Source organism: Diceros bicornis, chromosome 17, assembly GCF_020826845.1.
Source record: "Diceros bicornis minor isolate mBicDic1 chromosome 17, mDicBic1.mat.cur, whole genome shotgun sequence".
In the NCBI taxonomy this organism is placed as follows: Eukaryota; Metazoa; Chordata; class Mammalia; order Perissodactyla; family Rhinocerotidae; genus Diceros; species Diceros bicornis.
In genome coordinates, this window is record NC_080756.1 from 49,482,396 (window position 1) to 49,498,859 (window position 16,464).

The following is a 16,464-nucleotide window of genomic DNA, read 5'->3' on the forward strand; positions in this document are numbered from 1 at the left end:
AGCCCTTTAATCTTTGTTAAAATTCCCAAGCAATCCAGCTTCAATCGCTTATTCTACTCATTTGCGACAACCTGGTCATTTTGCTTTTTTGTCTGAAATATTAGAAATGTGTTGACTGATACCTTTCATCAGGAGTTATCCTTCTTTAATCGATTTTTAAGGGATTTCTATTAGAATAAGTATAGAATGTTAAACTAACACCTTTTCTGTGGCTTCTGAGAGGCAATGCACTGAGGGTTTAAGAACTTCAGCACAGGGCAGTCCTGTTGACAAAGACTCATTAGCCCATTAAATCAGAATATTTTGTTTGTACTAACATATCACATGAAATATATCTGAGCCTATATAACTGGATGATTATGCCTTTGCACACATTGTAATTCAATGCATTTTAAAGACTTATTAATAGATTTCATGCCTGCTTTTCCTTAGGTTTCTTGTATGGTTGTTATTCCATTTTTGTTAAGATGAATAGTTAATTTATTTTCAACCACCTAAAATTTATTTCCTTATAGCATGAGATAGGAATCTAACTTTATTTTTTTTAAGTATAGACAGCTTGTTTGAAGTAAGATTTTTATATTTTCCTACTAATATTGATAACTAATCAACCCCTCTAGACAAAACACAAACCCCATCTGAAGGCTGTTTTTTCTCTCTATCCCACTGTAACATTTCCCACTCATTTTTTATCAAAATCAGCTACAATTTTATTTTAGATTCAAAAAAATTATCTTCACAGTCTTGGACATTATTTCTGATTTCTTTAAGTTTTTTAGTTATCTTATTAGTAATTATTGAGAAGATTCTTATTTCCACTGCTTCCTTTCTCACTACTATTTATTCATCCTTCTTGTGTTTGTTACAGTGGGGTAATTCTTTCAAAAATCATTGCAAATTTGAAATATCTTCATTTTGCTTTAACAAATAAATGTTAGAAATCTTAGAGAAGTAATTCCTCAAGAATTTGGAACAAATTAGTTTATTACCTTTAAGCTTCCACAATTTCAGATGAGAAGTCTAATGTCAATATGATGCTCATTTATTTGTAGGCAATTTGTACTTTTTGGTTTCCTATTTTACATTTTGGAGGCTTTTAGAACTTTCTTTTTACATTTTAATTCAGAAATTTCTCCAGAACCTTTCTGGGAATGTTTTTAATATTATTTTCTCTTAGCACTTAATGAGTCAAAGTTATTTCACTTTAGAATATTTTTATTCTATTATTTTATTGGTAACTTATTCTTTATATTTCCTTATTTTGGAACCCCTATTAAACAGTTCTTAAAACTTTTAAATCTATTCTCTATGTCTCTAAAGTTTTCCTTTCATACTTAATTTATCTTTCCTCTTTTCCAAAGTATTCTGGGAAAATATTTTAACATTCTCTTTTCCTCACTAATTCCGTCTTTATCTATGTTCATTCTGCTATTTAGCCTATTTACGTTAAAACGATGTCGTAAATTTATTATAACTGTTTTATTTCTATTATGGCAGCCTGTTTTCCTAAATTTAGTGTTTCTGAGAATGGAATTTTATTTCCTTTTTTTTCAGTCTCTCTTCTTAACTGTTTTCTGGGAGGTGGTACAGAGGTGGGTTTATTTTTGTGTTTAATAACTCCTTTAAATGGGACATGTTTCCTCATATGTTTGGTAAAACTTATGGAATCATCTGTGTTGATGTAGGGTGTTCTAGACTGAACTGTATTGATATCTGGAGAATATAGCCTCAGCCCAGAGGAGAAATCCTGTTTGAGTCAGTGAACATAGTTTCTAATAATAAGATCTCCATTAAATGTGATAGTAATGCAACATTTAAAAACGAGAGAGTATATTTTTAAAAGCTGTTCTTATTGGTGTCTTAAGTTGGTGCTACAATTGTGTAGAGTTAGCCTATCTTTGACTCCTGCCTCAAGGATTTTGACAAATATATCCAATTTGCTACTCCCCACCTCTCCCACAACTAGTTGGTTCTCATGGTCTAAAAGAATGATTTACAACTGTCCTTTGGACTTTTGTTCAAGCCAATGACAATTACTCTACAGATATTGAAGCTGTCTATCTTAATTTCTGTACATGCACAAGTAATGACTCATCTGGCCAAAAGAGATTGTGAATGTCATTAATTTTCTGATACACACTGATTTCAGAGATGCAATAAGAAAAAAATGTCTCTTAGAATCTACAAAATACTGTGCTTAAGCAAAAATTGTTGGAAAAAATGGGCAGAAATATTGTAATAGCACAATAGCTTTATATACAATTGTTGGGGTTTTTTTTTTTTTTTTTTACAGATGTTGTAGACACAAAGGGCTATAGATGATGTAAATAGTGAATAGTGACTGCTCTATTATGTTAATGTATCCAGAAATATTCCCTAAAATAATTTAATCACTTTGCCCAGTATCTAGAGAATAGTTACCAATATTGACCATTTATTACAATATCTTGTACACTGTTGTTTGTAGAACACCAGCATCAGATCACTTGTGATTTTTATAAAAAATGCAAATTTCCAGGCTCCATGGGAGACATAGTAAATCAGTATCTATAAACTAGAACTCTGGGGATTTCATTTTAAGCAAACACTTAGATGATTTTGATACACTTTAAAATTAGAGAACTACTCTCCAATTAAGGTACCAAGAAATACTTAACAAATTTAAAAAAGAAAATTAATAAACTGATTTCTTGTCCACCGTGAAACACAACTTAGAATTTAGTAACTAATTATTGACAAACCCTTGTAAGAACTTGAAAATGAAAGAGAAAACATTTCTAAGAAATTCCTTCGTTAAAAAAAATCAAATGTGAAATGACAAACTGCTCAGGAATTTACAAAAATGAGAATCCTATATGTTAAAATCTATGGATTCAACCAACATTTTGCTCATAAAAATTCATGGAGTTAAATACATTTATTACTAAATAAAATAAGAAATAAAATTTAAATTCAAGGAAACAGAAAAGAAGAACAAAGTAAACCTGATCAAAACAGGAAAAAAATATAAAGCTAAAATCAGAATAAAAATAAAAACAGAATATTAAATAAATCTAAAATGGTTACTTACAGTAAATAAACAGTAATCTAACCTATAAGAAAGCAATTGTGAGATGAAATGAAATGAATTAAAAAAAATATATAGTACAACTGTATGCCAACTGATTTTAAATTTTGAGCAAAATAGACTATTATTAAAATATACCTTAACACAACTGAGTCAAGAATATATGATTGACACAAATAGACCAATATCCATGGATGAAATTAAGAAAGTTGTTAAAAAATTACTTCTGTTAAAAAGTATAATTTCACACAGTATAAGTGTTAGTTCTTTTAAATCTTCAAGGAATAGACCCTTATTATGCTATTTAAACTATTCTATAGGATAGAGAAAAGGAAAATTTGAACTTATTGTCATAAAGCTATCATTATTCTGACAATAAAATATTTTGTATAAGTAGAAGTATTTAAGTTACAGACAACCTAACAAAAAAACAAGTAGATATATGTTTATGAATTCCCTCAAGAGTTTTTTTAAATAATAAAAATGAAAACAACTTTGCTGTTCTTTAGTTATTAAATATAACCATTAAAAATCATTGTGCATGGGATTTGATCAAGAAAATGCAGTAGAACACATGGGTTTACATTGCCTTTTGACTAAAATTCTCTGAAATGATAGATGATAAGTTTAAAAGAATGAATTCATAACGTTTCTGAAAAATAACAGATAGTATTTATTGTATGTTAGAAATTTATGAAGATTCCCTAAGGGTAGAAGGCATAGCTATAGATGAACACAGACATAGGGTGGAAGGAAACTCATAGTTGAAAGCACATACAAGAGAAGACAGCTAAGGAAGTGAGAATGGTTCATTGTTACAGGCTTAGAGTTGAGCTGATATCAGGAGTAGGAGGTGGTCCTTTAGAAAAGGTCAGGATGATTCACTGAAATAAACTACATTTTTGAGATTCTGGGTCTTCAACAGTCTGCCTCTTCTACTGATGCTGAACAGTGGACATTAGTGTACTCACCGTTAGGTGAAAAGGCTGAGTGTGAGTTTTCTGTCCTAACACCTACAAGGCAGCATAGTACCTAGATATCTAGATACCTAGGTCTAGAGATGGAGGAAGTTGTTTTGCAGACAACGATATTAAGACTTTTGGAAAATGGTTTGGAACCCTTATTGGTGTACAGAAATGAGTGTGGAAACTCAAAGGTCATTTTTGCTTTACTGACCAGCAGTGGATGGTGCAAGACAATCTGACAGGACCCCTAACCAAATGTTTTAATAATTCTGAGAAGACAGACCAAAACATATCAAGGAACACTGCATTAGTTTTTGGTAAAAAATAATTGGGATGATTTTCTACATGTTAATAAAGGTCTTAAGAGCTAAAAAATGACAATTTAACAGCTCATTTACCCATTTTTAACCACGTACTTCATTAACGCTCCTAGCATTAATTAAAAATGAAGAAAATTAACTACCATGAGATAGAATTGAAAGCCTAATTAAAAACAAATATTTATCCTTGTCCTCAGAATTCTCATGATTAATGTTTATAATTTCAACTTTGTGAAGCATTAAGTTTAAAACAGTATTTAGAGGCGTGACATAAGTATCGTGGCAGAGTAAGTTGTTCCCTTTGTCTCTCCTCTCTAAGTTACAACACAATGGACATTCATTGATCAACAGAGCATTCCCTACACAGCACAACTGGATGTCTAAGGGATCCATACAGCCATACATCTGAAGTGGATGGACTGGACCCCCAGGAAGCAGTGGAACTAGGGGAGCAGCCCCCTTCCCCTCACCTGGTGGCAGCAATATAGGGCATGGATCCTCATGCAGAGGCTGATGCAACTGTGAGTGGAGGTGACAGTGGCCCAGCCCACGTGAGACTGCCCACAGAGCAGCAACGGCAGCAGTCCCACCCTGTCACTGTGAATAGATGAGGCAGGAGCAGAAAAAACATCCCCTGTCCCCACTAGTGGTGGCAGATGGAACCTGGGGCCAGAGGCACCAAGAACTACAACAGAACCGGTGACCAAGCCCTCAATAGCAGAACCCCTGACACCAGCTCCACCAGCAGCAGGGGCTGATTACAAGTCACTCGGTCCCCAGGCCCCTGGTAGTGACAGCAACAACTGAGAACACAGCACCCCTGGCAGTGGTGCAACCAACACCTCCAGACAACCCAAAAAAGGCAGTGCAGGTGGTCCATGGGGCAACAGCACTATCCAGTGGAGAAACAGTGTAGGATCATGAGACCCAGGAGACCCTGGAAGCAGTAGAAATGTTCACATCCTTGTGATCCTGGGAATATCACCTGAGATTGCAGCAACATCATAAGTAGCAAGGCACCAGCAACCCAGAGACACAAATGGCACAAGGAGGACACTGACGACACCTCCAGCAGAAGCGGTGAAGGGTAGAAAGTGCAGGCTCTCAAAACAATCAGAATAAGCTCAAAACCAAAGTAACCCAAACTGTACCCAAATAAGAAAAGGTGGTTACTACCACAAATGCACCAGCAGAGGATTAATTCATCAAACACCGTGAAGAACTACAGCAACATGGCAGAACAGAAGAAAAATAACTCTCAGTCACAGAAGATTACAGTCTAATTGATAGAGAATTCAAAATAGCTGTCATAAAGAAGCCATCAAGTTAGAAGAAAACTCAGAAACACAGTTCAATGAATTCAGGAATGAATTAATGAACAGAAGGACTACTACACTAAAGAGATTGAAATTCTAAAAAGAAACCAAACAGAAATTCTGGAGATGAAGTACATAATTAATAAGACAAAAGATAATGTAGAAAGAATTAAATATAGAGCAGACCTTATGGAGGAGAGAATTAGTGAGCTTGAAGATAGAAACCTACAAATTTTTCAAGTGGAGGAGGAGAGAGAATTAAGAGTTAAAAAAAAAGGAAGAAATTCTTTGAGAAATATCCAACTCTATTACTAAAAGCAACTTAAGGATGATAGGTATCCCAGAAGGAAAAGAGAGGGAGAAAGGAGAAGAGAGCTTGCTCAAAGAAATAATAGCTGAGAACTTCCTGAACCCGGAGAAGGAACTGGACATGCAAGTACATGAAGCTAATAGAATTCATAATTACATCAATGCAAAAAGATCTTCTCCAAGAAATATGTTAAAACTGTCAAAAGTCAATGACAAAGAAAAAATATTAAGGGCAGCAAGAGAGAAGAAAATAACCTACAAAGGAACCCCCATCAGGCTTTCAATGGATTTCTCAGCAGAAACCTTACAGCTTAGGAGAGAGTGGGATGATATATTCAAAATACTGAAAGACAAAAACTATCATCCAAGAATACTCTATCCAGTGAAATTATCCTTCAGATATGACATAGAAATAAAAACTTTCCAAGAGCAAACAAAAGCTGAGGGAGTTCAACACCACTAGACCTGCCTTACAAGGAATGTTGAAGGGAGCCCTACTACCTGAAACAAAGGCCAAGGTTTACAAAGCTTTGAGTAAGGAGATAAATAGATGGACACAATCAGAATATTGCAGCTCTATATCAGAATAGGTTAGCAAACACTTAATTATAACATAAAAGATAAAGGCAAAGACAGCATCAAAAATAACTATAAACACTTTAATTTGGTGAAAAACTCACAACACAAAAGAGAATAATTTGTGACAACAAAAACACAGAAGAGGAAGAGGAAAAGATTGGAACGTGCATAAGCTAATTGAGATAAGAGGCTATCAGAAAAAGGACTATCTCATCTATGAGATCTTTTATACAAACCTCATGGTAACCACAAAACAAAAATCAGAGCAGAATCACAAATCGTAAATAAAAAGAGAACTGAGAAAGCCATCACAGAAAACCACCATCTGAAATGGCAGACAGAAATAAAAGGAAAAAGGAGCAATGGAAATATAGAACAACCAGAAAGCAAAGGCAAAAATGACAATATTAAGCTCTCATATATCAAAAATCATTCTAAATACAAATCGATTTAATTCACCAATCAAAAGATACAGAGTGGCTGGATGGATTAAAAAACAAGACCCAACAATATGCTGCTACCAGGAGACGCATCTCAGCTCTAAAGACAAATATAGGCTCAGAGTGTAGTGATGGAAAATGATACTTCAAGCAAATGTAAAGCAAAAGAAAGCAGATGTAGCTATATTTCTATCAGAAAAAGTAGACTTCAAGGTAAAAAAGATAATAAGAGACAAAGATGGGCATTATATAATGATAAAAGGGACATTCCACCAAGCAGATATAATGCATTAATATATAGGCACCTAACACAGGAACACCAAAGTATAGAAAGCAACTATTAGCAGACCTAAAGGGAGAAATTGAAATGAACACGATAATATTAGAGGACCTTAACATCCCACTTACGTCAATGGTTAGATCATTCAGACAGAAACTCAACAAGGAAACAGTGGCCTTAAATGAAACATTGGGTCAGATGGACTTAATAGATATATGTATAGATGATTCTATCCCAAAACAGCAGAATACAAATACTTCTCTAGTGCACATGGAACATTCTCAAAGATAAACCATAATTTGGGGAACAATACAAGGCTCCATAAATTTAAGAAGATTGAAATCATATCAAGTAGCTTTTCTGACCACATTGCTATGAAACTAGAAATCAATTCCAAGAAAGAAGCTTGGTAAGTCACAAATATGTGGAGACTAAAAAACACGCAACTGAACAACTATTGGATCAATGAAGAAATCAAAAGAGAACTCAAAATTACATGGAGACAAATGAAAATGAAAACAAAACATATCAAAACTTATGAGATGCAGCAAAAGTGGTACCAAGAGGGAACAACACAGGCCTACCTGAAGAAATAAGAAAAATTTCAAACAATTTCATGCTACATCTAAAAGAACTAGAAAAAGAAGAGCAAACAAAGCCCAAAGTCAGTAGAAGGAAAGAAATAATAAAAATCAGAGCTGAAATAAATGAAACAGAGCCTGAAAAAACAATAGAAAGGATCAATGAAATGAAGAGTTGGTTCTTTGTTAAGATAAAAAAAAAAAAAAAAATTGACAAACCCTTGACCAGACTTTCTAAGAAAAAAAGAGAGAAGACTCAAATAAATAAAATCAGACCTGAAAGAGGAGAAATTACAACACACACCACAGAAATACAAAGGATTGTAAGAGAATACTATGAAAAACTATACACCAACAAACTGGATAACCTAGAAGAAATGGATATATTCTTAGAATCATACAACCTCTCAAAACTGAATCAAGAAGAAATAGAGACTTTCAATAGACCAGTCACAAGTAAACAGAGTGAAATTGTAATCAAAAACCTCCCAAAAAAACAAAAGTCCAGGACAGGATGGCTTCTCTGGTGAATTCTACCAAACATTCAAAGAAGATTTATTTGCTATCCTTCTCAAACTCTCCCAAAAAATTGAAGAGAATGGGACACTTCCCAACCCACTTGACCAGGCCAATGTTACCCTGATACCAAAACCAGACAAGGACAACACAGTAAAGGAAGATTAAAGGCCAATAACACTGATGAACATAGATGCAAAAATCCTGAATAAAATATTAGCAAATAAAATACAATAATACATTAAAAGGATCATATACCATGAACAAAGTGATGCATGGATGGTTCGACATTCCCAAATCAATCAATGTGATATATCACATTAACAAAATGAAGAATAAAATCACATGATCATCTCAATAGATGCAGAGAAAACATTTGGCAAGATCCAATACCCATTTATGATAAAATTCTCAATAAACTGTGTATAGAAGGAAACTACTTCAACATAATAAGGGCCATATATGACAAATCCACAGTCAACATCAAAGTCAATGGTGAAACATTGAACGCTATCACTCTGAGAACAGGAACAAGACAATGATGCCCACTCTAGCCACCCTTGTTTAACATAGTATTGGAAGTCCTAGTCAGAGCAATTAGGAAAAAAAGAGAAATAAAAGGGATCTAAATTGCAAAGGAAGAAGTAAAACTCTCACTGCTTGCAGATGACATGATTCTATACATAGGGAACCCTAAAGAATCCACCAAAAAACTATTAGAAATAATCAACAGAAACAGTAAAGTTTCAGGGTACAAAATCAACATACAAAAATCAGTTGCATTTCTACACACTAATAACAAACTAGCAGAAAGAGAAGTAAAGAATACAATGCCATTTGCAAGCACAACAAAAAGAATAAAATACCTAGGAATAAATTTAACCAAGAAGGTGAAAGACCTATGCACTGAAAACTATAAGACATTATTGAAAGAAATTGAAAAAGACATAAAGAAATGGAAAGATGTTCCATGCTCATGGATTGGAAGACTAAACATAGTTAAAATGCCCATATTACCTAAAGCAATGTACAGAGTCAGTGCAATCCCAATCAGAATCCCAACGACAGTTTTCATGGAAATAGAACAAAGAGTATTAAAATTTAATCAACAGCAAAAGACCCCAAATAGCCAAAAGAATCCTGAGAAAAAAAGAACAATGTTGGAGGTTTCACAGTCTCTGAATTCAAGGTATATCACAAAGCTATAGAAATCAAAATAACATGGTACTGGCAAAAAGACTGACACCCAGGTCAATGGAATAGAATAGACAGCCTAGAAATAAAACCATACATCTATGGACAACTAATCTTTGACAAAGGAGCCTAGAACCTACAGTGGAGAAAGGAAAGTCTCTTCAATAAATAGAGTTGGGAAAACTGGACAGCCAAATGTAAAAGAATCAAAGTAGATCATTATCTTGCATCATACACAAAAATTAACTCAAAATGGATTAAAGACCTGAAACCAGAAAATTCTTAGAAGAAAATATAGGCAATACACTCTTTGACATCAGTCTTAGCAGTATCTTTTCAAATACATGTCTACTAGGCAAGAGAAACAAAAGAAAACATAAACAAATTGGGTTACATCGGACTAAAAAGCTTCTGCACAGCAAAGGAAACCATCAACAAAATGAAAAGACAATCCACCAACTGGGAGAAAATATTTGCAAATCATTTATCCCACAAGGGGTTAGTGTCCAAAATATGTAACTCAAGTCAACAGCAAAAAAATGGACAACCCAATATAAAAATGGGCATAGGATATGAACAGATATTTTCTCCAAAGAAGATATACAGGTGGCCAATGGGAACATGAAAAGATGTTCAACATCCTAATTATTAGGGAAATGTCAATCAAAACTACAATGAGATATCACTTCACTCCTATGAGAATGGCTATTACTAACCAGACAAGAAAGACTGAGTGTTGGAGAGGATGTGGAGGAAAGAGAACCCTCATATACTGCTGGTGGGAATGCAAACTGGTGCAGCCACTGTGGAAATATGGAAATTTCTCAAAAATTAAAAATAAAAATACCATATGATCCAGGTATCCCACTACTGGGTATTTATCCAAAATCATGAAATCAACAATTCAAAAAGATTTAATGCATCCTTGTGTGTTTATTGCAGCATTATTCACAATAGCCAAGACGTGGAAGCAACCCAAGTGACCATCAACAGAAGAATGAATCAAGAACATGTGGTGTGTGTATATATATATATATACACACACAATTAATACTACTCAGCCATAAAGAAGACAAATAGTGCCCTTTGTGACAATATGAATGGGCCTCGAGGGTATCATGCTAAGCGAAATAAGTTAGACAGAGAAATACAAATACCATATGATTTCACTCTATGATTTCACTATGAAGATAAACAAATAGATGAGGGGAAAAGATTAGTGGTTACCAGAAAAGAAGGGGATGGGGAGAGGGTGAAAGGGATAAAGGGGCACATAAGTTTAGTGACGGATAAATACTAGACTATTTGTGGTGAACACGATGCATTGTATGCAGAAACTGAAATATAATAATGTACACTTGAAATTTACACAATGCTGTAAGCCAATATGACCTCAATAACAAAAAATAGTATTTAAATGGCAGAATTATATCAAGCATAGCATGGAACCAGACATTACAAATGAAAGAATGATACATAGGACTTTATAAAAATATAAAATTTTTACATACCCGTAAGAGAAAAATATAAAACAAGTAAAAAACCCAGCCACCAAAATAGAAGAAAGTTAAATAATGAAGGAGAAACTGGAATAAGAAATTGCAACATTTTAGAGAGATGCTTTATACAAACTGTGTAATGAAAGGCTTAAGTTGCCTTCTTTGTCAAATGCCTGATACTGTAATGTGTCTATCAGTCTTGAGACTTGTGGATGCAAAATGCAGGATCACTGGTCTTACTGGGATGTGCGGTGTTTGGTTTTGGAAATGTTTCTGGTTGAGAGTTTGTTTCTTCTTTTCTTAACTAAAGGTACAGACAGAAAGAATGTTCTGAACTGTTCTTGACAACCGCTAAGTAAGAACACATTCTGCGTTCGGTCAGATTTGTCCTTCTTATTGCTACTCCTCATCCCGTTTTTTGCTCGTGAAGTTATGTTCTTATTTTACAGGACATATTTCTACCCAGTCATTGATCCTAAAGGAACAACAACAGTCATCTCTGCTTCTTTCTCGGCCTGGTGGCGTCTTTAGTATCTGCTTCTCAGCTTGCCTAGGGACTTGGAAATAGGTTATTGAAGATTTAAAAGGGGCTATAAACAACATGTTTCTCTCTCAACTTTGGTGCCAGTTGAGAAATAGTCTCAGGAATCACACATATTTGAACAGAAACGTTAGCTTTAACACGGGTAAGACTGAATTGGAGAAATGCTGTTTCCAGTGGCTCAAATAGGCTGTCAAATATAGTATCTCTGAATATAAATTAGTACCCAAGATGGGAAGCCTTCTTTCTTTAGGGAAGAATCTGTTCCAGGAAGTTGAAGTTTACTGTATGAGTGAGCAAAAAAGATATTTCTCCCCTGGAAGAATCACTTGGCAAAGATTAGAGAAAATTCAGGAAGAGATGAACATCACAGCCCCAGCGTTTTTCTCAGTCTCACCAATTGGGTAGGTAAGAGTAATTTACGGACAGAGATTAGTAGTGTTTCTCCCATTCACTGTCCTGGGGAGTGAAGGTTCTAATCCTTCTGTGAAATCACCAAGATGAGGAGATAAACAAGTCTCTCTAACACTCTCTGGGTCTTTGCTCTACTATAACCCATTTAGGGTAACAATCACCACCTGTAGTCAACCAGGGGTCTATCTCCCTTAGGTGAGGAGACCAGTGCCAGCCCATGTTCATGAGAACTCTCTTCCAAAACCACGCACTGCTTTTTTCTGTTTTCTATGGGAACTATCGGAGGAGAGTTAAACTTTTACCCCTAGAAGGCTCTGAAATTGGTCAGAAGTGCTAATTAAATTAGCTTCAGGACCCAATTCTCTAGTTGGCTGAAGTTTTCCTCTTATTCACTTCCGTGTTCCAAATTATGCCTGGCCAAATGCTCCAAAGCAGTTCAGCAAAGCTTAGGCAATGAAGTCAAATGACCTTTAATGCTATAATGTTACAATGCGCAATGTTGACAACACCTTGAATTTGGATATAACTCCTCATTATTAAATTTTAGAGTAAAATTATCACCCCCAAATTAATTCCTCCTGTTCTTGTAAATTCATGTACAAATTAATTCTCACCAAGATGTATTCTGCTCATTGCTGGCTAGAGACTCTCACTCTGATCCCTGGGTACAGTCATGATGGGATTGCCTTTCCTTGCAACGCTGCTGTTCCTTCTGGACATCATAAGTCATCTTTGATATGTCCTAAGTTTTCCAGAGTCCAGAGAGTTAATAAGATCATAGCATCAACCCAACTCAACGGAAAATTTAGAAAACAAGCCTATCTTCAACTCCTAGAGCAGTTTTTCTAGGAAAAATTGTAATCTCAGAAGCCAGGGTGTAGTATAATTTAGACTCATTCCTATTGCCATCAAAGACCATGTCAGACCAGGTCTGAGGGAAGAAGGGTAAGGAGAAGTTTTCTTGGTTTAGCCTCATTAGGATGTCAGTCAGGCTTGCCGCCTATCCAGTAATTCCAGTTCAGGGAATTTAAACTTATTTGGGAGAAATATCCCATCAACAAGTTAATTGTAAAGGGAAATACATTAAGTCACACCACAAGGTTAGGATCAGCAAAATTCAAACGGTGGGAAACTGAAGACAAATGATCAGATTTCTTTCAACAAATAAATTTCAGGGGAAAAAAAGAGGTGGTGAGAGTCCCTACTGATTTAAAGAGGCAAAAGATACACCCACCAGTTGCGATTTACGAACTTTATTTATGTTTAAATATATTTACATATTTGGATTTTTGAATAATTTATTTGAATATAAAGTATTCAAAAAATTACTTTAAATAAACACATATTATTTATGATATAGTTGGATATTCAAACAATGACTAGATATTTGTTAATATTAAAGAACTATTGTTAGCTTATTTTTGGTGTATTAATGGTTAAGAAAAAACGTCCGTATCATGTAGAAATACACACTAAAATATTTGAGGATAAAAAATTGACATGCAGTATAGGATATGCTTTTTTTTTTTTTTTAAAGATTTATTTATTTATTTATTTATTCCCCCCAAAGCCCCAGTAGATAGTTGTATGTCATAGCTGCACATCCTTCTAGTTGCTGCATGTGGGACGCGGCCTCAGCATGGCCGGAGAAGCGGTGCGTCGGTGCGCACCAGGGATCTGAACCCAGGCGGCCAGCAGTGGAGCGCGCACACTTAACCGCTAAGCCACGGGGCCGGCCCTAGGATATGCTTTAAATTAACATAGGAGAGGAGGAGAGGATGTCATATTGATGGAATAGTATTGGCCATGAGGTGATAATTGTTGGAGCTGTGTTATGGGTACATGGATGTATATTATTCTATTCTGTATGTTTTCTATGTATTTGCATTTTCATAATAGAAAGTTTTTAAAATATTAATTATGACACTGTTGAGCATAGGAGGGAGGAAATTCAGCTCTGCAAATTGTCTTCTTTGTAGAAGTAGAATATAAATTAGGCCAACTGAGGTTGTATATTTTCTTTATTCTTCCGGTCAACTCTCCACCCCTATCCACCATGCTCTGCTACTGGGGAGGATGACTTGCATCAATAGACTCGCTTTACTTTGGTTTCCAGTGGGTTTGGCTAACAGGAAATCAGAGAGACACAGGACGCTGAGGGTCACAGCAGACTGGCTGAGTAACTGGATGGAAGGTTACAGCTCATATCAGGCAACCTCTGCATTCCGCTCTCTCTGTCTTGGGGTTATAGTAACTTCTCCTGTCTTGTTGTCTCAGGTCCAGGGGTGGTGATGGCATCCTGTTTCCTGCCCCTGCTTACTGCATTATCCCTTAAGATTTCCTGATATACTAACCACTTGATTAATTTTTCCTCTGATTACCCAATTTAGGTGTGTTATGTGTTTCCTGCCAGGACACTGATTCATAAAATATCTAAAACTTCTTATTTTCATTTCAGTAGATCTCTGGTATCCTGGTGCTGAGTTGACTTGAGCCCTATGTGGTGACATAGTCTCCTAACTACTCGTGAGCAGACTTTTTACTCCCTGCTGCCGATATCTCTTTCTGTGAAATTGCTTAGACCTAAAAACCCCGCCGAGTAGGACATTCGTTCCGGTAGGACGATCGCTATCAGCAGGAGAATCCCTGGCTCTGGGGTTCCAAACCTACCAGGAAACAGCACTAAACCTGCTGCTGCTGCTTCTGGTCTTTAACCCCAAAGGGGCTGGTGAGGCCCAACGCTTCTACCAGTTGCTCCTCAAGACCCTATCTTCCCTCTGCTTCTGCTTCTTCCACGCCATGAGTAAAACTTCTGTTGGCTACATCCTTTTCTCCCAGTAGTGGGATACTCCTCTAGGATTTAAAGGCCTCTTATCAGCCCCTTCTCATTTTAGGAATGGCCAGGTGATACATACAATCTTCATCTACTCCTAAATGTGGTCTATTTCCTTTTCTACTATCTTGTGGCTAACACTACTGGCTGGAGTGTTATACCTTCATTCCTTTAATATTCCTTGGCTTTCAAGTTCTCGGATTTTTTTTTCAACATATTCATCTTGATAATATCTTTGGCGTTCCTGACTTTGAAAGAAGATGTTAGTAAATTCTGGCTCTCATAGAAGAACTTCCATTAAACATGTTTTGTCCTTCTTGATCCCACTGTGGGTAATGCCACTTAGGAATTATTCTATCAGAATGACATCTAACCTACACCTTGTAGTAGTCCATGTGTAGTAGTCCTGCTACATCCCCTCCCTAGTAGATCTCATCTTCATTGCTTCTACCTTAAGAGACCAGTTTCCTCAAAGATCCTGATGATTTTTTCTTAACACGCTGGAAATACTTGCATCCTTACCTACAATATAAATGTCAACCTGAAAATCACATAATACTATTTTGACTGCTTTTCCTGGCTTTTCCCTCTCAAATATATGAACATTTTACACAGTAGTCCTTGACTTTCTTCCACCAGTGTTTTTTTTTGAAACTCAGTCACCCTTTCCAATCTAGAAACAATGAAAACATCTTCTCTGTTCCAATTTCTTATTTCTAAATAATTAAATACAACTTCACCTCTTTTTTCCTTTCACTTCGATTTAGCCTGGCCTCCAGATTCTCACTTTTCCCTACATTGCTCACTAGCCCATGATAAATTCCTCAACCTTTCTCCTAAGAAAATCTTTCTTCCACTACATTAATTAGTTTTTCTTTTTTCCCCTTCATTTTCCTATGACTATATTCTGATAGTTATGTTGATGTGTAGGTAACAAAAAATAAACTAGATCAAGGAAGAAAAAGCTTCTTTTTTTTATGAGGCACTATTTTAAGAATGAGACTTTTATTTCTGATTACTTTTAGAGGTAGTGATAATTTGAGTTGTTTCAAGCCTAGAAGATTGTGTATTCCCTCTATGATATGAGTCCCAATCTTATCAATGGGTGATGCTACAGACTTGAATTATTTAGAGGTATTTATATAATTAATAGATTGGAGAGAACGTTTGGTGAGTGTGACTCCTAGTCTGCGGAAAAAGCATTTCAATGTAAGAAATTTTCCTTTCATAGACTTTCCTTGGTTTTAGAACATGAGCCAGTTTAGAAGGTCCAGTGCTGATCAATTAGGGACTGGAATCTCATCCGCTGGTACCCTGGCCTAGCATCTATTCTTTTTTATTCCTAAACAAGTTTTATTTTTAGAACAACGGTACATGATAGACAAATTGTAAATATCTATAGACTTCCCATACCCTTCACCCAGTTTCCCCTATTATTATCCTACATTACTACAGTATATTTGTTGCTATTAATGAATCATTTTTGGTTTATATTATAATTAGTTAAAGTTCACATTTTATTCAAATTTCCTTAGTTTTTTGCCTAATGTCCTTTTTCTGTTCCAGGACCGTATCCAGGACACCACATTCCATTTAGATCAGGGCTCCTT